Below are 22,294 nucleotides of genomic sequence, written 5' to 3'. Positions count from 1 at the left end.
AGGGCCAGTCAGAATTTTTACTACCGGTTCTTTGAACTACTCAAAATTTCCCCTACCAGTTCTCCAGAACTGGTCAAAACCTGCTGAAACCCACCTCTGTTAACAACCATACAACAATTGTGATTCTCTTAACAACCATGCTTAATGACTGTGGCAAAAAGAAGGTAATACAATTGGGTGCATCTCAGTTATGACATCACTTAGCGTTGGAAGCTCTATCCTAGTTGTGGATGTAAATTGAAGATGACCTGTATTGGAGGTCATAAATCATAATAGTCTATAAGATGATATAACGGATAAAATAAAAAAATAGGAATAAATATTGTTGGTGTTTTGTTTTTCCCTGTAAGATATGGAAATACTTAAACCAGAAGGGATCACCTCCTGTATTTCTTTTTTCTATTGTCCTATAACGAGACTACAGATAAGATATACCAGTAATACTTTAAAAAATATTATGAAGTTTAAAGTAGTCACGAAAAGATGATATTAAATAATCTTGTATAGTTTGGAGGTAATACTAGGCCCACCATTTTATTTTTATTCAATTTGAACTATTTATATTTATAATACCAAGAAATAAAAACATTTTAATTTGTACTACCTATAACTGAAATAAGAAACCATGTTGTGACCTGGGACAAAGTTTCTAATTACATTATCCCAACTTTGTTTGTGCAATGATATAGTGATGACACCAGGGTGAAATACATCGATACATCGATCAATACATCGATTTGCCTCCTCACTTAATGGTAAAAAAATCATATGTACAACACTGGTGACCTGACATTGTACTTCAACAAGATGATCTTTCAGGACATCAAACTGACATAAAAATAAGGCAGAACAGCCACTTTCCAGGTGTTTCTTACCCGTTCCTGTCTTATATAATTATTTTTAAAAGTATATTTGCAGCCATGAGATCCACCATAAATTTCGAAGAAAAGGTGGAACATAATGCCAAAAATATTTTTAAAAACTAAAATAGTTTTTCTTCGAAATTTTGCATATAGTATTTAACACAAGCATCCAAGCTACAACAGTGTGTAATACTGTAAAGCTCAATAAAGACATCCTCTTTGGAATGTGATTATAGTTGCATAAATATCTTCTACTAAAATGTAAGAAAGCAGTGAAAGACCTATGAAATTCTGAAATTCTGAAATTCTGGTCCTGGCACTTCTTAAAAGGATAGGAAAACAACTAAGAAATATATGCAGCCATTTCATTATGGTTTATTTAAGCTTATTAATTGACAATAGTTATCTTCCAGTATCGGAGACAGTGCTATTATGCTAATTTGCTATTAGTGGATTCTTTCTCGACCTCTCTGTTGAAAGAGAGAATGCAGTAACTACAAAAGATAGACCCAAATGTACATTTTCCAAAAGGTAGCTGGACAAACCCAAGAAAGTCCAGTTGCCTTTTGAAAAAGCACCTTTAGGACAACCATGATTTGAATGATTGAGAATGCAAATGACAGAATTCAATGGATATGGTTCTGGGACCATTGTCCCAGTCTTCCAATATTTTAAATCTTTATTTTTGTCTGCTTCTCCAACATTAATTCAGCACTAGTTTCTTAGGTTGCCCTGTATTTCCCCCTCCCCCAGTTTTTTATATTCCAAAATTTTAAAAATGCATTAGGACATTAGGGGAAGGATTTTGTTCTGCTGTATGTTTATTTCTTCTTTCATTTGTCTTAATAGTTGCTAAGATCAGCATTCATCCCTGCAGAGAGTGAAGTACAATAGAACCTTTTGACTTTATGGTCTTCTCTCTTTTCATCTCCTTCATCTAGCTTTTGTTCAGATTCAATGTATTGCTTTCTATCAGCCAACTTTTCCTTAGCAAGACCATGTCACTTTCATGTGCCATTCCTACTGACTTTCCTACTCTGCAAATACTCTGTTTAATAATATTTTCATCGCAGGACTCATTCAGTAAACATCTAAAAATATATTAAATTCAGTTACAAACTTTCTCAATGTCATTTGTGTTCAGACATAAACAGAGTAATTAATCTTAAATGTACAATAATTGCATAAGTAATAACTTAACAACTTCCTTATTCCCAAAAGTACTGTTTCAGATAGATAGTATAATAGTATAACAGTTTAAATCTGATTTTTTAATGCTGAATTAGCAAACAGGTAAGGAGAGAAATAGCTTGTTGTTTATTGCAAATTTGTGTCCGACCCATCATGACCCCATGGACAACATTCTTCCGGGCTTTCCTGTCCTCTACCATCCTCTGGAGTCCATTTAAGCTCATGCCTACTGCTTCAGTGATTCTATCCAGCCACCTCGTTCTCTCTCGTCTCCTTCTTCTTTTGCCCTCAATCATTCCCAGCATTAGGCTCTTCTCCAAGGAGTCCTTCCTTCTCATTAGCTGGCCATAGTATTTGAGTTTCATCTTCAGGATCTGGCCTTCTAAAGAGTAGTCAGGGTTGATCTCCTCTAGGGTTGACTGGTTTGATTGCCTTGCAGTCCAAGGGACTCACAGGAGTCCTCTCCAGCACCATAGTTCAAAGGCCTCAATTCTTTGGCGCTCAGCTTTTCTTATGGTCCAACTTTCACAGCCGGGAAATAGCTTTCCTATATGGAATTAATTTATTTTAGGAATGGGATCTTTTAAAATAGGTTTGGTATGATAGTAATAATTGTTTTATGTTGATTTAATATAATATATTCACTATCTAAAACATTTGCCCTGCTTTCAAAATATTGTTTTACCCATAGATACTACATTCATGTATATTTAAATAATTAAAACTACTTTAACAACTCTCAATATCAGCATGTGTTTACCTATTGTAAAATATCTTAATGTGTTTTAACCTATTTGATTTAATGGATTCTGAAAGTGGACTATAGATGTGACAATATGTTAAAGACAACAATTCAGTTTCAAGTATAATTCTATTTTACTTTTTCATTAATTGCTAATTGTGGAGGGGGGCGGAATACAGCTGCACGTTCAGTTTTTCTATATTTTTGTATACCTAGAATAGTGGCAGCTAGATACTAGCTGGATTTGGAAAATTTCTGCAGGTCAAGCTTGGTTAGTAGTTGTACAGAAATGTCTACTACTAAGATATGTCAAAGCTATAGACTAGGCTGGTAAGTCCCTCCCAGAACACTGGAAAAACAGCCATAGCAAGAACATTCCATATTGGTACTATTTGTCCAAAATAAATAAATAAATAAATAAATTATACGGTCATGTCTATGTAGTCACAGAGATAAAAATCAAATAATTTTCTTCAAATCAAGAAAATCTTTTTCGCAGGAGGTGGGAGGCAATTTTGGTCAAACATGCCTGGATTCAGAAGCTAAGGAAGGACACATCCTTGGCTAGGACTTCATGGGATATTACAGAACATTCCTAGATTGTAGATTAAAGTTGAAAAATTGCCTAGAAGAAGGTAAGGCAAATAACTTTTCTATTGCTGCCAAGCCAAGCTGATGGTTATATCTATGAGATAACCAGGCTCCAAGCAATTTGTCTTTACTTTTTATGAATATGTTGAATAGTACCATATGAGCCATGGTACTTTCCTATGCCTGGAAAAAATAGGGAAAAGAAAGATTAAATGTGCAGACAGACCCTGAGAACATCCTTTTTCCATCTCTGACATCATTTAAATGTGCAACCCTTACAGGAAGTAATTGACCAACAGAATATATTGGTTTCTTTGAATCATGGGAAGACACGCTGATCAAATCTTAAAATGATAAAGCAGGTTTCAATTGATTGTTGACTGATTTTTGGCAGGTAGTAAAACCAATGGGGCTTAGAGTTCACCTTTGGAATAGGAAGTGTGTTTTTGTATCTTGTGTTTCTTTACATTGCTCTTTATGTCATATTAGGTTGGTGAAAAGAAGTACTGTCCAAAACAATTTCTCAATTGGAAGGGAACAAAAGGTCCCCACAGCACCCCTTGATTTCTAAAGGTCTTTTACTGACACCTCCTTTCTGTCATTCACTCTTCTTGTTCTCAAGCACTTTTATCCCAATGAAAGAAAAATGAGTCTAAGGAACAGAATGAAGAATAGGACTAAAAATTAAAATTCAGAAGAGGGAAGGCTGTCTAACATTTTCAGATTGGAAGCAGCTGGAATGAGGAGAGTAACCCTTATAACAGGTTTATGTGGGAAAGGAAAGACAAGCATAATCCTATTCAAGGGCTATAGCTGTTTGACATCAGGCACCCACCCCCTGAAGTCTTCATCCCTATCATATTTGACAAGTCTAACCTCAGTTACCAAATGATTGTCTATACCTGCAATGCATATTGGAAAGCAGTCTGTAAGTTGTTGCTACAATTATTATGTTCGCACAGGCTGCTACTTAAAATGGTTTACAATACAATAACATTAAACATTTGTGTTTATGTATAATGTTTATGTTTACATAAAGAAGGTGTAAACAAAACAAAAAAGTGTAAACATGTCCATTTGGAAACCAACAGAGCCTGAAAAATCCCGAGCAACTGAATCAGAAGGGTTCCCTCTCAGGTGAGTACTTTTAAAAAGGAAGGGGGGGGGGGAAAGCCCCTCATAGATTGATCTAAATCAGATCATAGTCATACTGTTCTACCTGTCTTGCACAAAGTGGATATGTGTTACTTCCTTAGTATTACTTTTATAAGTTAAAACTGCCACGTGTGGGCTGGCGGGCATGCACATGAGTGCACAACTCAACTTGCGCAAGTTGAGCTGTGCACATGTGCACACCACCCTACTGCTTGCACATCTCAGTTCTGACTAGGCCATGCCTGATAGTGGACCACAGCCCATTAGGGATCCCTAGCCTCCCATGCATTCCAGCCATGCTGCTAGCTGCAAAAAAGGCAAACAAAACAAAACTGAAAACAGGAGATTTCTCACATATTTTCTCTAAGTAAATATGCAATTGTAATTGTACAATTGTAAAATAGTGGATGATAGCAGGTCTTCTCAGGAGAGGGCTGAGATGCAACAGTTTGGTTTGGATATGGGTAGAAGGATGCTGTGAACCCAGCAAAGAAGAGTATTTTTTTTCAATTCAACAGGGAATGCATTCCAGAGCCTAGAAATACATACAGTTTGGATCTAAAATTAAAACCCTATGAATTTCAATATAGTTACAAAGCTGAGAAATTGGCAGCAGAAAATGGAAATAGAAATCAGTGGTTTGCATAATTTTACACAGACCGCACCAAATATATATATATATACATACACATACCCATTCATATTTATATATATATAGAGAGAGAGGGGGGGGGAGAGAGAGGGAGAGAGAGAGAAATATTTCTATAAGCTAAAAAGATCATAAAGTCCATGGCTGACTCATGAAGTTACAAGAATTTGCTTTCATTTGTGTGAAGACCATTCGATATGCCTAACATTTAAGAGAACACACCATTCCTAAGAGGTCTCTAAGGGGCGTGCAAAAGAGCACAAATGTGCCTACCGTTCCTGTCCTATTGTTTCCTTTTGTTATATCCAATTAATATAGTTATTACATACTCATACTCATATATATGCTTATATATTGTATAGTTATTTCATACTTATGCTTATATACACTGTCTGACAAAATAAATAAATAAAATAAATAAATAAATAAATAACTGTTTTCAACCCTGTTCATAAAAGCTCAAAAAAAAATTCTTTGGTAGATTCCTTCCAGGCTGATGACAGGTTTTTAAGTATAAAGGTAAGGAGGGTTTGAATGACCTGCTTTTCACTGCACACCTCTGTATTTCTGTGGCTTTCCATGCTTCAGTTAAATCTCAAGGGACAACATCATTAGGCATCTCCACTGGGTCATATTTTTTTTTAGATAAGGAAGTAGGATCAGCCAGGAAGCTTGCAGAGTGATGGAAAGATGTGTAACTGAAAACAGAGCTGGCTCCTTTCTATATCTCAGAACAATAAGATTTTTCAAAACTCAGAACCATTGAGAATAAGGTGGAAAAAAAGTTTGGGGGATTTTTTTTCACATGGTTTAGAGAATTGGAAACAGATTTTGAGCATAGCATTTTTTCAGGCTGAGGCTAGAATGGACTATAGGAAGGAACCTGAGAAGCAATATAGCTCAAAAACCAGTGACTTGTGAAATGAAGACACTTTTTATCAGACAAAGATAAAATTAAGGATGACAATCTGAAAATGGTTACAGTGTTTTTGACACTGAAATATATATGACATCAAGTTTTTAAAAAAACATGCAAAAATGTTTTAAAGAGAGATTTTAATAATAGAAACAAAGATGTTTAATGAACAGGACCACTTTGGAAAAATATCAGTAGAAATGTAAAAGAACACTAAACTTCTTGAGATCATTTGTAACCTGAACTGCATTTGGTAGATGAAGTCACACCAGCTTACTGATGTGCCATCAGCAACAAGAAAAAGCATGCTTGGCTATACTGCATTATAGCCTGATCTAGCAGAATTTTATAATAATGTATGCTTAGGAATACTTTACTAAAGAAAAACTAATATACCAGAGTCAAAACATAGGCTCTGCAAAATTCTCTTGGGTTTGCATGTACTGATTTCACATGAATAGATGGTTCAGAGTAATGAAAATGAAAAAGTGCTTTCCCTTTATAAGTTAAACAAATATAGGTTAAGAATTCCTTGTATGTCCAATCACACCTGGCTAATAAAAAATTCTATTCCATTCTATTCTATTAAATTGGAATGGACATCTACGAGTAATCAGGGCAATGACATTTTGTACCAACCTCAGCTTCAAAGGCCGCACCACATAGAATGCAATAGTGCTCTTAAAGAGATGCACATCACAGTGCATCAAAGCTTCTCAGTGCAAAAAGGACCACAACTGACACACCATCCTCTTGGCCAAATCATCATCTATCAGCAAATTGACGATACTCTAACTCAAACCAATATATGGACTCTCTAAGTGTCTAGTTAGGAAAAGAATTATTTATTTATTTATTTATTTATAATTTAATTTCTATACCGCCCTTCTCCTGAAGGACTCAGGGTGTTGTGTCTCGCCTGCTCCCCCTGCCGCAGCTGGGCCCCTCTTATCTCCTGCCAGACGCTGATAGTGCTGAAGAATGTCCTGGCATACCTCCAGCCCCCAGCCCTGGCACCATGCCCGGACAGGCCGAACAAAGAAACCTCCCTCCGATAGCATGTGCGCCTGAAGCCAGCCACGAGCTGAGATTACCAACAGCTGGAGACGAAACGATGCAATGGATAGACCCATGCTTCCGGAGAATGGAGAGGCGACGTCACCAAAAGGAAGGGAGGGGCAGGCCTGGATAAGTGCTGAGTCATGGAGCCACACCCCATGGCCTATATAAGGGATCTGCTTTCTGGCATTCTCTGAGTCAGGCAAAGTCTAACTTGGATTGCTGAAGTCACTTCCTAGTCTCCTGCCTGCCTTGAGAACTCTGATAGGACTTTGGCAGAGCTGCAGAGGGACGCTTGATACGGACTTTCCCGACCCGGCCATCAGTGGAGGAGTGGGACACGACATCGGGCGGTTTACAGCCATATTAAAAACACATAAAATAAACAATATAAATCACAAATTTAAAATGCATTTAAAACGAAATATTTAACAGGCCTAATTAACTAAAACGGTCATAGACCGATATAAAACCCTTAAAATTTAAAATTATAACTAAATTAATAAATTAATTAAATTTAATTAAAAACACTTAGGCTAGTCCCGCCCGATTAAATAATAAAGTCTTCAGTTCCCGCTTGAAGGTTCGGAGGTCGGGGAGTTGGTGTAACCCCGGAGGTAACTCATTCCATAGGGTCGGTGCTGCCACAGGGAAGGCTCTCCCCCTGGAGGCCACCAACCGACACTGTTTGGATGATGGCACCCGGAGCAGGCCCACTCTGTGGGAGCGCACAGGTTGTTGGGAGGCTATCAGTGGCAGAAGGCGGTCTCGTAGATAGCCCGGTCCTAAGCCATGGAGCGCTTTGAAGGTGATCACTAACACCTTGAATTGCACCCGGAAGGCTACTGGCAGCCAGTGCAGGCCACGCAGGATAGGTGTTATATGGGAGCAGCGTGGTGCTCCCTCTATTACCCGCGCCGCATTCTGGACTAGCTGGAGCCTCCTGGTGCTCTTCAAGGGGAGCCCCATGTAAAGAGCATTGCAATAGTCCAAGCAAGAGGTAACAAGGGCGTGTGCGTAAGGAGTCCCGGTCAAGAAAGGGGCGCAACTGGCGCATCAGGTGAACCTGATAAAATGCTCCCCTGGCGACGGCCGTCAGTGTTCTTCTAGGGACAGCCGATAGTCCAGGAGAACGCCCAAGTTGCGCACCCTTCCCAATTATAAAATTGTGCTTTCCATTCCCACTCCTCATGAATGGTTGGAAGAAAGTCCAGCAGACACACAGAATTCTCATTCTGGCATATTTCAGTTACCATCTGACTAACAGATAAGTAACATCACAGGATTTCCACAGAACTCCAAGTCAGTTCTCTGATTCCTATTTAGACTCCATTCTGATCCAGACTGATTATAAATAAACTTTACTTAACCCATCTTTTTTATGAGAACTTAGGAACATGATTAGGAGAAAGGTGTATTATATCTGCCAATTACTAAAACCTTCTTGAATTATCCTTGTTTCCACTGAAATACATTGCTATCGTGCTACTGGCTTTATTATTGAAGTTTTAAAAATCAGATATATTTTGCTTTTTTACTGAAGCAAATCTCAGCAGAACTTATCCTTTGCTACGACAATAGAAAGATTGGGGGTAATAGTGAATTTGCTTCTTTGATACTCGCTGTGTTTTTAATGGCCTTGCTTTATGGAGTAGAAAACAAGTCTGAGAACTTGACATACCTTGGTTTGAAATAAGACTGTGTTGCGGGAAGAAGAGTAAAACTGGGGATGTCAAGCCATTTCAATGACTCTGCAAATAACTAAAGATCAGCTTTTTCGCTCAAGGTACCATATTGATCACTGTGTTTGCAAGAATTTTATTCATCAATAAGTGCAGTAAATTCCCATTCCTTAGCATTATGATCTTATAAAATGTGTATTTTTATTAATATCAAATTGATAAAAGGTACTGAGCTGCGGTGGCGCAGTGGTTAGAGTGCAGTACTGAAGGCTATTTCTGTTGCCAGCACTTTGGCACCAGGCTCAAGGTTGATTCAGCTTTCCACCTTTCTGAGGTGGGAAAAATGAGGGCCCAGATTGTTGGGGGCAATATGCTGACTCTGTAAACCACTCAAAGAGGCTGTATAAGTCTAAGAAATTGCTATTGCTATCAGAAGACCAATATATTATACAACAAGAAAATCAAACAACTATATTTCTTAAATCAAAATATAGGAGAGGCAAATTAGGCCATTAAAGGCCCCATATTTACTTTTATGTAATAAAAGTACATTTGAGACAGAAATCCAACAAATAAGTGATCAAGATTATTTATGACTTTTTATGGTATCCCATACAACTTTTATTGTGGTGATTTGGCTTTATTCAACAATTTCATTTCAGAATACGTTTAATAACATGTGGATTTTGTTCTTCTGTGAAGGAGAGCTTGTTCCAAAAATGGCATCGGTCCATCCTTAAATCTAAGTACATGTGCAGCTTATCTCCAAAGTAGATACTAAAAGTAATCATGTGTAATGATATCTTTTTTCTGCAGTCAGTTGTAATAACAAGCAAACTTCTTTGTTGCATTAAGTAAATTTATTTTTGGGGTAGCTCTGATAATAAAATCCTTTAAAAAATGCACTGGCAGGAACAATCAGAAATATATTTGAAGTGAAAACAAATGGGAAAGTACAAGCTGAAAGGCTGAAACATAATTTTTTTGCATTAAAATGAAATATTTTTATCAAGGTACCATATTGATCACTGTGTTTGCAAGAATTTTATTCATCAATAAGTGCAGTAAATTCCCATTCCTTAGCATTATGATCTTATAAAATGTGTATTTTTATTAATATCAAATTGATAAAAGGTACTGAGCTGCGGTGGCGCAGTGGTTAGAGTGCAGTACTGAAGGCTATTTCTGTTGCCAGCACTTTGGCACCAGGCTCAAGGTTGATTCAGCTTTCCACCTTTCTGAGGTGGGTAAAATGAGGGCCCAGATTGTTGGGGGCAATATGCTGACTCTGTAAACCACTCAAAGAGGCTGTAAAGCACTGTGAAGCGGTATATAAGTCTAAGAAATTGCTATTGCTATCAGAAGACCAATATATTATACAACAAGAAAATCAAACAACTATATTTCTTAAATCAAAATATAGGAGAGGCAAATTAGGCCATTAAAGGCCCCATATTTACTTTTATGTAATAAAAGTACATTTGAGACAGAAATCCAACAAATAAGTGATCAAGATTATTTATGACTTTTTATGGTATCCCATACAACTTTTATTGTGGTGATTTGGCTTTATTCAACAATTTCATTTCAGAATACGTTTAATAACATGTGGATTTTGTTCTTCTGTGAAGGAGAGCTTGTTCCAAAAATGGCATCGGTCCATCCTTAAATCTAAGTACATGTGCAGCTTATCTCCAAAGTAGATACTAAAAGTAATCATGTGTAATGATATCTTTTTTCTGCAGTCAGTTGTAATAACAATAAAACTTCTTTGTTGCATTAAGTAAATTTATTTTTGGGGTAGCTCTGATAATAAAATCCTTTAAAAAATGCACTGGCAGGAACAATCAGAAATATATTTGAAGTGAAAACAAATGGGAAAGTACAAGCTGAAAGGCTGAAACATAATTTTTTTGCATTAAAATGAAATATTTTTTATCAACATACCCATTTTACACTTTTGGTTTTTAGTACAATGAATAATGAAGTACAATTTGATGGTGAGAGAAAAAGTTCAAATGATCCTTTTTCCAAAATTGAAAGAATATGTGAGGAGGCTATAAATTACTGAAACTGGTCAGGGTCTGCCTTTCAAATCCTGAGCTTCACCAGTTGTGAATGCAGTTCTGGTACTCACCCAGAAACCATTCCTGAACTCCTGAAGAGTCTAAGCCTTGATGCATTCTTTCAATATTTGTGGGCACCTGAATCTCCATCTCGGTCTTAAGAGTAAAGACATAATCAAACAACATAGTGATTTTGATGTGCAATTTAGTCTATAGTTGCTCCAAGGGATCCATATTAGTATAAAAGTTGCAAGTAGTTTGAGAGACACGTTAAAACAAAGGCATCTTTTTTCAGGCTCAGATGGAAGTCAGTTATTTCAAAGTCAGGCTGCTTTAATGAATAGCAGAGAGGTGATAGGGTCTCACTGCCACAAGGTCCAAAAGGTTTCTTCCAAATTGTTCTTGAAGCATGGTGAGTCATAATGTTTTGCCTAGAGGAATGACATGTTAGTGGCTACAACTTTTGCTTCAGAAGTTCCATATCAATCCACTTACAGATGAATGGAAAGAGCAAGTAATTCTGTCTTCCAAAATGGGCAGCTGATCAGGAAAACAGTAAGTCAGGGCTTTGCCTTACCTATCATTTTCCCAGTTTACCACCTGAAATAATTACTTTGTTCTGCCCAATGGTTAGGGCCATTCTCTAACCATTGTCTATTTGGTAAAATCATCCAATGATTTACTACTTTTGAAAACTGAAATACTATATTGCAGGCAAATTTTAAATTGGACATTGTGGCCCAAGCACAAGTGATTACTAAGTGTGAGGTAACTGTTACAGCTTTATGCAGATAAAGCTACAGCTTTTCTACAGCTTTATGTAGAAAAGAAAAATAATTCCACCTGTGGATATCTGTGAATTGGAAGTTAAAAGTGGACAGCATTAAAAATCAGAACATGTAGAAATGAATCGTAATTATATCTTATATTGAGCTGCTTATCTTAGTTCTTAAATGAAAAGGAATACTGGATTTAATAAAGAAGGCAATCTATAATACTAGACTTTTATTTTACTCAGGTGAATGAGTAAATTTAACATGTTTTTTTCCTTACATAGTGTTTTCTCACAAGTACATTGTTTAAATTTAACATGGCCTATTATCTAAAATGATTTACAATAAATAGAATAATTGTAATTAAATGGGATAGATTGGTAGGATTACAAGGTACTGAAAATAATGATAATTCATTATTTCACTACTAACACAGACATTGCCCCTCCCCCCAAAAATATTTGTTTGTTCAGTCGTTAAGTCATACCCCATTTTTCATGACCCCATGGACTATATATATCATGTCAGCTTCCTCTGTCTTCCCCTGTGTTCCAGAGTTTGCTCAAATTCATGTTCATTACATCAATGACACTAACCATCTCATTCTCAATCTTCTTCTTTTGTCTTCAAGGGTGTTTTCCTATGAGTCCTCTCTTGTCACTTGCTGGCCAAAGTATTTGAGCTTTAGGTTCAGGATAGTCTTCTTTGTCTATGCCTTAACTCCAAATAATTAACTTTATGTGAAAAAGAAAAAAAATGTTCCTATTCTTAGGAAAGAAATTGAGTGAATTGGCAAGGACTAAATATTTCAATACTTTAGATGCCTAATATGGATTTTGGCAGATGCATCTCAGAAAACTCAACGCATGATTATGCACTTCTTTTTTTTTTTTTTTTTGTTCAAAAAGTTTTTATTAGTCAAAAAAGGTTTATACAAATACATATCAGGTATGGTAAATTTTCATTTTTCTTATCTAAAATAAGAATTTTACTCAAATTTTTTAACACATACAACAGCCATAAGGCAAGCAGGTGACACGAAGTAGCAAAGTTTGCAAATTTTAAATACGTAATAAAGAAGAGTCAAGAATAAACAGAATATCGTACAAAAGAGAATAAGGAAAACCAACACAATCCCAAATATCTTTATCACTTCCTAGTTTTGGATCTCAGAACTCTGGGTTCAGCCTGACCCAACTCCAGGGCCGCAACAGCGGCAGCCGCTTCAGCCCCATGATCTATAACCTCCCCTTCTTCAATTCCTGGGTCATCTGATTCCAGGAAGGCTTTGTGTTCCTCCACATAGGCCGTAGCCTCCGCAATTGTACTGATTTTTTTCGTAATGCCCTCCCGGAAAATCATCAATCCCTCTGGCATCAGCCATCTGAAGCCCACTCCTTCTGGTACAATTTGCTTGACAAAAAATAATATTTCTTTCTTTTTTCACGTACCTGTCTGGGAATCTGCCTCAGAATGGCTATCTCCCTGCCCCTGTAAATCAGTGCCCCACTCCTATGTTTTCTAAGAATTTCATCTCTCGTCTCTCTTCTCACAAATTTGACATGAACCTCTCTGGGAACTGCATGCGTGCGTGCATATTGCGAATTAACTCTATAAACTCGATCCACATCCCAATTCATGAAATCAACACTTCTCCCAAGAAATTCTCCCAACAATTTAGTCACAACATCTCTCAAGTCTTCTTGGTCCACTTCTTCCAAATTTTGAAACCTAAGGAAATAAGACATTTTATCCATCTGTAGTCCAAGCACAGCATTGCCTGTCGTCTCCTCTCTTTTCTGCACTGCCGCATTTCACCCTCAGACCTTCCACTTTCTGCTTGTTTTCTGCTGAGACTTGTTGAGTATCCTTTAAATCCTTTTGGATAGTCACAATTTCTTCTCTTATTTCCGTTTGGCCTCTTTGCAAATCATCCAGTTTCTTGTCCATATTGGATAACTTTTCCAGAATTCTCTCCATCTCTCCAGCAGTTGGTCTCTGACCTTTTGCCATTTGAAAAAAAAAAGAATCAAAATCCTCAGGCAAGCACAGTATCCTTGTAATTTCCTCCGGATCCACCAGGGGGCACTCACAGGAGCAACGAGTCCAGAGTACAGTTAGTCAACCAGGAAACCGAAGGGAAGTGATGTCATCAAAATTCTCATAGTGAAGGCGGAAGCTGGGCGCCACCACTGTTCCCCAGAAGGAGGGGCCTCAAACCTTCCCTCCTAAATTTCTCCATCACCTCTTCTCTCCAGAGCTCCACAAAACCGGTAATCTTCTTATTTTAAGTTCTCCTCTCTCCAAAATAACTCGTGCTCCTTCCAACCGCAGGGGAGAGAAAACCCCCCCGCACTCCGGAGCACTCCACTCACGTTTACCGATATTCCCTTCCCTTCTCCTCCTCAATTCTTCTCCGTGCCCTGTTCACCACCAGGCTGCTGCAGTTATAAATCCAATGCCCCGGTGTCACCGGGCACAGCGGCCCAGGCGACGACCAAAATAATGGCCGCGGCCTGTGGCCTCCGAACCCCGCCAAGCCTAGGACGCGCCAGCATCGGTCCCCACAGTCCTGTATGTCGGCTGGGAGACCCCTGGCGAGCCGTCCGTACGGCAGGTGTCCTTTTCGGAACACCTGGCCCCTGAGGGCCTCGGCGGCGGCCGGATTCGGGCGCTGGAGGCAGGAGAAACCTTCCAGACGTCCGTTGCCACTGGATACCGGAAGTCGTCTCTCTCTGATTATGCACTTCTAATGTGTCTTTGGGGAGATAATTTTTACTTTGCTGTTAGGTTTTGAAGTTCATTAAAGTTTTTCTATGAAACTGTAAAGAATTATGGATGGCACCAAAAATGGAAGAGTGAGATGGGTGGTCTCTAAATTTGATAAATAAAATGCAATTTACAGAATCATTTCTGCAATCCTCCTTCAGATAGTGGCTTGAGAATAATTTCCCTCAGAGATGGGCATCAGGCACACCAGAGAATTATTCTACCACTTTTCCAGCCCAAAGTCTCATTCTACAAAATATTTTCTCAGAGGAAGCACTGAAGATAAAGACAGTGGAAAATAAGGGTTTGGACAATGCATCCACTTCAGGAAGAACACAAACAGAAACTTTCATGTCTCCAAAAAAAGTTCCTGCTGCAAATTTTAAACACAGAGTTTAATTTCTAAATATAAATAAATGATATATTATTATGGCAAAACCTTTTTCAGTCTGCTTTCTTTTTGTTCAACTTTATAAACGGCTAGCCTATAATATTTGTCAGAAATGGTATAGAGTTTCTTGCTTGAGCAGAGGGTTGGCCTAGAAGACCTCTAAGGTCTCTTCCAATTCTTATTTTGTTAACATACCGTGTTTCCCCAAAAATAAGACCAGGTCTTATTTTCTTTTGACCCCTGAAATAATCACTTGGCCTTATTATTGGGGAGGTTTTATTTATTTTTTTGAGGCACAGGAGCTGGCGGTGCAAAATCCTGCCCCCGCCCATACCCACCCAATCGCCTGTTCCCACTTGCCTACTTGGCAGCTTGCTGCTTCTTTCGGGCTCGCTCACTGTCTTGCTTTGCTTTGGCTGCTGCAATCAATTGCATCAGCTAGCAACTCAATCTGCCTGCCTGCAATCCATCTCACTGGTGAGCAACTCAATCTGCCTGCTTTTTCCCTTCAATTGGGTAAGTAACTTGGGGGGGGAGGGGGAAGCTTTAAAAAAAAGTTAATTGGGGTTTTTTTTAGGAATTTTTTTTTTAGAAAGCAATTTAAAGTTAAGGAAGTTTTAATTTAATTTCTTTTATCTAAAAATATAAATAAAATAAAATAAAATAAAATATTTGTGCAGCTTTCTGAGATTTGGTGTGTTTCTGTAGTGTTTCACTCTAACTATACAAACACACAATATCTCACAAAGCTGTATATGGCACTTTGTATGTGTGTGTGGGTGAGTCAGTTGTGTTGTGTTGTGTTGTGTGTGAAAGTTGGTTTTTGAGCTTTTGTGGCTGTGTGACGTTCTGGCTTGTTGCAGGGGCCATTTTGGGTAAAGTGCAACTGCTTTTACATTGTGTGTGAGTCATTGTGTTGTGTGTGTGTGTGTGAGTAAAGTGTGAAAGTTGGTTTTTGGTACCTCTTATTGTTTTGTGTACTTTGTTTATTATTTTTATTATTTATTGTTATTGGCCACGCCCACCCAGTCACCTGACCACCAAACCATGCCCACCAATTAAGCCATGCCCACAGAACTGGTAGGGAAAATTTTTAGATATCACCCCTGCTGGAGATGTTTCTGGCACACTCTTGCCAGCCTGGGACTCTCGACCTGGGACTGGGGGGAGGGGGATCGGCACCGGAACTCCAAGCAGTGACCAGTGCAGGTTCTGTCTGCACAGCCATGAAGCAGGATTGGCATGGCCATTTCTTGCTCGCAGCGTTACTGGCCAGGATCAGGTTACAGCAGCTGCCGCTGCCTCACTGAATCTGGCCTGCTGATCTTGGCCGAGGAAGAGGGGGGAGAGAGAAAAAGAGATGGATGAATGAGTGACTGAGTGTGTGCCTGTCAATTGACTTCCAGCAGCAGAGAGGGTGGGGAAGGGAAGCAGCCAGGCTGCTACTGCCTTTCATTGCGCACATGGAGCAAGATGGGGCTTCTCTTGCCATCTCTTCTCCCCACCTTGCCAGGCATGGCAGTGCTTCCTGCCCCTCACTTAGCCACCTGCTAAGTTCAATCAATTAATTCCAACTTCTCACGAGAAGTTTTTTTTACAGTAGTCCCACAAACCTGTCTCCCTGTACACAATGGCGAGAAACGTGACAGAGCTCGAAATCAAGTACCGGTAGGCAAAGAAAGGTTTGGAGGAAGCGAAGGCACCTGGGTGGTGGTGGGTGGGGCAAGTTTTTCTGCCCAGAAAATCCTCGTTTTTGATTACCAATGCTGAAAGACAGAGAAAGAGCTATCGGGAAGAAGCCAGTCAGTCCAGGAGTTGGGAATACTCTTTCTCCCCCACTTCTTCCCCCTGCAAACTTCCTTGATAAAGGGGGTGGGTGGCTAAGTGAGGGGCAGGAAGCCCTGCCATGCCCAGCAAGGAAAGGGAGAAGAGACAGCAAGAGGAGACCCATTTCACTTCATGCATCTTGCTTCTCTCCTGCCCCATCCCTTGATAAAGGGGGCAGGGGGCTAATTGAGGGGAAGGACGCCAGCTGTGCCAGTATGATGAATTTGCGGCAGTGCTGTCATTCATGTTGCAATGGCACAACAATCCTTGTGTTGTGTGGCGTGACGAGTCTCACAAAGACTCATTTCTGGTGGAGTTTGGGGGAGAGAAAGAAAGACTTATATTGCTTCTGCTGCTTTCGTTGCCTGCAGCCAAAAGTTCACAAAAGGCAGGGAAGTGAAATGCCAAACTCAACCCACACTCACACCTTGTGTATGGCCCGCCCCCAAGTGTGGGTGAGGTGGGGACACCATTGAAGGAGCCCCATGTGGTCCTCTCCTGCTTCAGCTTTGCCTTTGCCAGGGCCGTGAACACTAGAAGGGCACTGTCCCAAAGCCTCTCTGCTGCTTGATTTGGGATAGATGGTGCCTAGCCGGCCCAGGTGCAGGGAAGGGCAGGTGGGTGGAGCAGAGAAGAGAAACAGTGTGGAGGAAATCCTTTTGAACCGTGGTCACCGCCTGCTCCATAGCCACAAGGTGAGCTGTGGAACAGAGGGACTCTCTGCTGCAAGGTTGCCTGACGCCATGGTGTTGTGTCTCGCTCGCTTTCCCCGCAGCCGGGTCCCTCTTATCTCCTGCTGAATGCTGAGGAATGTCCTGGCATGCCTCCAGGCCCCAGCCCTGGCACCATGCCCAGACAGGCCGAACAAGACGAAGGGCCTGACGTGCCTCCAGCCTCCAGCCCTGGCTCCATGCCCAGGCAAATGGAGCAACTAGACCCCTCCCCCTCCCCCACAGCATGTGAGCCTGAGGAATGTGAATTGCCAACAGCTGGAGCCTGGAGAGATCCTCGCTTCAGGAGAATTGATAGGCGGCGTCAGCAAAAGGAAGGGAGGGGCAGGCCTGGATGAGTGCTGAGTCATGGAGCCACACCCCATGGCCTATATAAAGGATCTGCTTTCTGGCATTCTCTGAGTCAGGCAAAGTTTCTACCTTGGATTGCTGAAGTCACTTCCTGGTCTCCTGCCTGCCTTGAGAACTTTGCTGGGACTTTGGCAGAGCTGCAGAGGCACGCCTGATACGGACTTCCCCGACCCGGCCGTCAGCGGAGGAGTGGGACACGACACATGGGCAGAGCTGGCTAGCAAGAGTGTGCTGAAAATATCTCCAGACAGACAGAACTCCCGGCCCTTGCTGGATCACCTGATGTGCGGGCCGTGGTTAAGGGGCCAAGCAGCCATGAGATGACCAGGGAAGGGAAGGGCTGCTTCCTATGCTGGCCATGCCCACTCCATCACTAGGATTTATTTTGAGGGGTAGGGCGTATATTACTCCCACTGCAAAAAAATTGGGCTAGGCCTTACTTTTTGAATAGGTCCTATTTTCAGGGAAACATGGTAGTGAGAAAATAAACTAGGGAGACTTTTGAAAGTAAGATGTGCTGCTGGTGAAACCAATGTGAAAATGATGGTGGAAATTAGAATAGATGAACTTCTGGAGGAAGTGTTTCAGACCTTGCCTGAGAAAATTTGGATATGATAAATAAAAGCATAAATTTGGTTATTTTAGTAAAAGAGGTAAGTAAAAAAAGATCTCTCGATGGGGCATTATAAAAGTACTGCTGAAAAGGTATCCTCCACCTTCCATTTTCCGGAATAATCTATTCTTCATTTTATACAATAGACTACATCCAACCTGACAGGCCTTCTATTGAGATAAAAGGAAGGGACATTCCCATATATATTTGAACTCTTGGGGAGTATTTGAGATTTAAACATACAAAATAAATATATAAATATTCCAGTTTCATTCACTGGTTCCAATTATCCTCATTTTCTCTGGGTATTTCCTTTTCAAAATATATAAACTTTCAAAACTTTCAGTATTCTAATTTTTTTTACTGTGACTAAATATAATGTTGTATTATTATTATTTTTTATTATGAGTTCCAGCTCACAATAAAACCCCAGAGTTGGTCTCACAGCTCAGCTCTCACTTTTAGATCAATACTGTTGCTTTTTAATATATATTTAGGAGCTTTGTTTATTTTTTAGAAACAAATATAATACAACATAAATGTATTGACAGTTTGAGATTGCCTACACATCTGATCAATGCTCTGTCTTCCACCTTTAATGCTGTTTATTATAGGTACTTTACAGCATGACTTCCCAGAACCATTATTACAAACTGAGCACCTAGTTTGTCTGATTCCATAGAAATGCATCATGCCAAACTGTAGTTTAATTTGGCTTCTTTTCATGCATTTGCATTGATCTTCCTGGTGTAAAAAAATGTATTCTTTTATTGGCATGCAACAGTTTCAGAATGTCTGCTATGGCCTAAATCAGACATGTTGAATCTGTGGCCTACAGGCCACATTTAGCCCTGAATATAATAATGCAGCTCCACAAATGCATAAACTTTTAATAGTATTATATGATTTATATACATTAACTATATTATATATTTTATGTGCGGCCTAAGACAATTCCTCTTCACTCAAAATGACCCAGGTAAGTCATTTTGCCATTTTAAAACATGAAAAATAAATAATGCTGCAGAAATATTATATCATCCCTTAATAAAACATTGGTGTACTGAAAAAGTTGAGGGGCTTCCCTCAAAAAATGTGTATTTTTTCCCTTGTAGTTGCTCGGTGGACCACTGCTGGATTACCAACTGCTTTTGGCTGACATGTCAAACATAAATTTATAAATAACCTATTGTAACAATCTTTCTTTTATCGTTTCTGCAATAACATGAAAAGCCATTCTCTACCTTCTCTTTCGTACGCACTCATATTTTTTTGACAAAACATTAATTCCCTATACTATATTCTTACTGCATAAGGCTAAACAGCCATCTAGTCCAGTGTTTTAAAATAAAGATGAATATTTAACATATGTTACCTAGGATTGATGGTATAGCTTGAATATTGATAGCCAATAACAAAATAGGTGGCCTTGTGCCATTCACTTTTCCCCACCCCTAAGAAGGAGCCAATGGCAAACCACTTCTGAAATTTTGCCAAGAAAAATGCAAGGACTTTTTCAGGCAATTGTCAGAAGTCAATACTGACTCAAAGATACACAGATAAATGCATTCCTCCCACTTGCCACCAATGACTTTCCATGCCTGGTCTTTTCTGCCTTCATGCTTAATGAAAGATCTCCAAACTATTTTGATGGTTGAATTCTATATAATGGCTTGGATATCGTTCCGTAAGCCACCCAGTCCCTACAACAGTGTATGTAAATGTGATAGATAAATAAATACCTGGCACATAAACAACATACAATCAAATACAATTAAAATAGAGACCATGTGAAAAACATAGTATATATGTGTGTGTTTCAAACTTAATTGTTTAATTACTCTTGAACCTTAACTTGTTAAAATTCCTCTTAATATATTTAGGATCTTGGGCTAGTAAATTATTACAATCTTTAGATTTCTTCATGTGGAGCAAGGCCAACTTTTCTTTGCAGTAAAGCCCCAAGACTCTTCACAGTTCTACAGCAAAGTCAATAATGCTGCTTGAGGTTCTCCACGTACGCCCGAGCAATCTGAACTTGAATACACTCTCTCCTGTGTGGGGTAATGTAGAGAGACCATTCATATTTGTGGAATACTTACAATGCGCAGCTTTGTGAATGTTATGTCTTGCTTGGCCGCAATCCTTTTTCGTATATTCTACAGGAGTATATGGGCGAGAGAGGAAGAAAGCCTGGAGAAAATATTGCAATCATATTTGCAAACAAGCCCATTTATTGCTACCAATTGCCAGGTTTCTCCAGAACCCTTCATGATCTTCTGTGACAAGGTAACTGCTTTTCTCTTGATTCCCAGCTGTGTGTTTCTTGTCACTTTCAAAAATGTCAACTACAAAAGAGCCAAGCAGGTGGTCGTTTGAAAACACAGTGAGTTGGCATTTTTAGGTAGGTGGGGACTAAATTTGGAGTGGAAACACACAGCTTCTGAGCCTCTCTGCTGCTGCTCTCAATGAATAGCAGCCGTTGTTTTGTGCTGCCTTAGCACAGCTTCGGGACCACCTCCAGCCAATCAGCCCTCTGGTATTTAATTATAACAACATTCTTAGCCTTTTTGTTGTTGTTGCTGCTGCTGCTGCTGCATGGGTGAGGAGGGTGGGGGTGGGGGTGCTGGAACAACTTTTGGAGCCAGGCAGACCTGCCAACAATAATTTGTCTTTTCCCAGAGGGCTTACAAAGGTTGGAGCAGGTTCCAAGTTCCTCCTAAACTGGCTGTTCAATTTAGCTTTTCTACCAGAGGGCTTGAAAAGGGTTATAGAAAGGCAGATAAATGCATGTCTTGTTGCAAGCTTCCCTGACAAACCGAGCCCTCAACAGCAGTGATCTCATTTCTGTCTCATTATTAGTGAGGCCAGATTTTTTTTCCCATTCATAGGTCATTGAATATGAACTAAAATAAGCAAAGTTTGGTTTATTCCAAGCAGTTTTTAGCCCACATGCAAATTGTACTTTGTAGAATAATTTGTTCAGAAAAATGATTTCTTCTCTAGTTTATCTTTTCCTTGTGTGCAATTAATCAACTGTAAGAATTCAATTTCTTGCTTATGCCTTGAATAAACGGTTCTGCTATAAGTTAATGAAATGGTGGTTATAACATGAGTCTTTCTATTTTCCATACAGTATACACTCAACAACAACACACACAAATACAGCATTGTAAAGAATGTGAGGAATTATTTTTATGATTCAGAAGAACTAAAACCAGAAATAGTTTGAGTTCTGGGAATTGACTTACAACCACAATTGAGCCCAAAATTTCTGTTGCTAAGCGAGATATTTGTTAAGTGAGTTTTACCCCATTTTATAACTTTTTCTGCCACAGTTGTTAAGTGAAGCACTGCAGTTCTTAACTTAACCACTGGTTGTTAAGTGAATCTGGTCTCCCTGTTGACTTTGCTTTACCTTGTTGCAAAAGGTGGTCACATGATCCCAGAACACTGTAACTGTCATAAATATGGATCGTTTGCAAAGTGTCTGAATTTTGTTCACATGACCATGAGGATGCTGCAACTGTCGTGTGAAAAATGGTCTTAAGTCTAAGTTAAGTTGTATATATAATATACAAATGGATGAAGACTATTGCTTAACATAGTGTAAGCCGCCCTGAGTCTTCGGAGAAGGGCGGGATATAAATGCAAATAAAAAAATAAAAAAATAAAAAAAGTTACTTTTTTCAGTGCTGTTGTAACTTTGAACGGTCACTAAATGAATTGTTCTAAATTGAGGACTACCTGTATTCGTCAAATCCCCAAAAGTGCTGAAAGTTGAAGTTCAGATTTTCTGTGACTTTATCTAGGTTTTGCAGGAGTTTTAAGGATTCGTAGTGAAGTAACATCACTAACTCCCTGGCATGAGGAGAACTTGGGTGGGTAACATCACTAGCTCTTTTCCTGTTGAAGAAATGGACTC

Source organism: Ahaetulla prasina, chromosome 6 (genome assembly GCF_028640845.1).
Source record: "Ahaetulla prasina isolate Xishuangbanna chromosome 6, ASM2864084v1, whole genome shotgun sequence".
NCBI lineage: Eukaryota > Metazoa > Chordata > Lepidosauria > Squamata > Colubridae > Ahaetulla > Ahaetulla prasina.
This window is presented reverse-complemented; position numbering follows the sequence as displayed.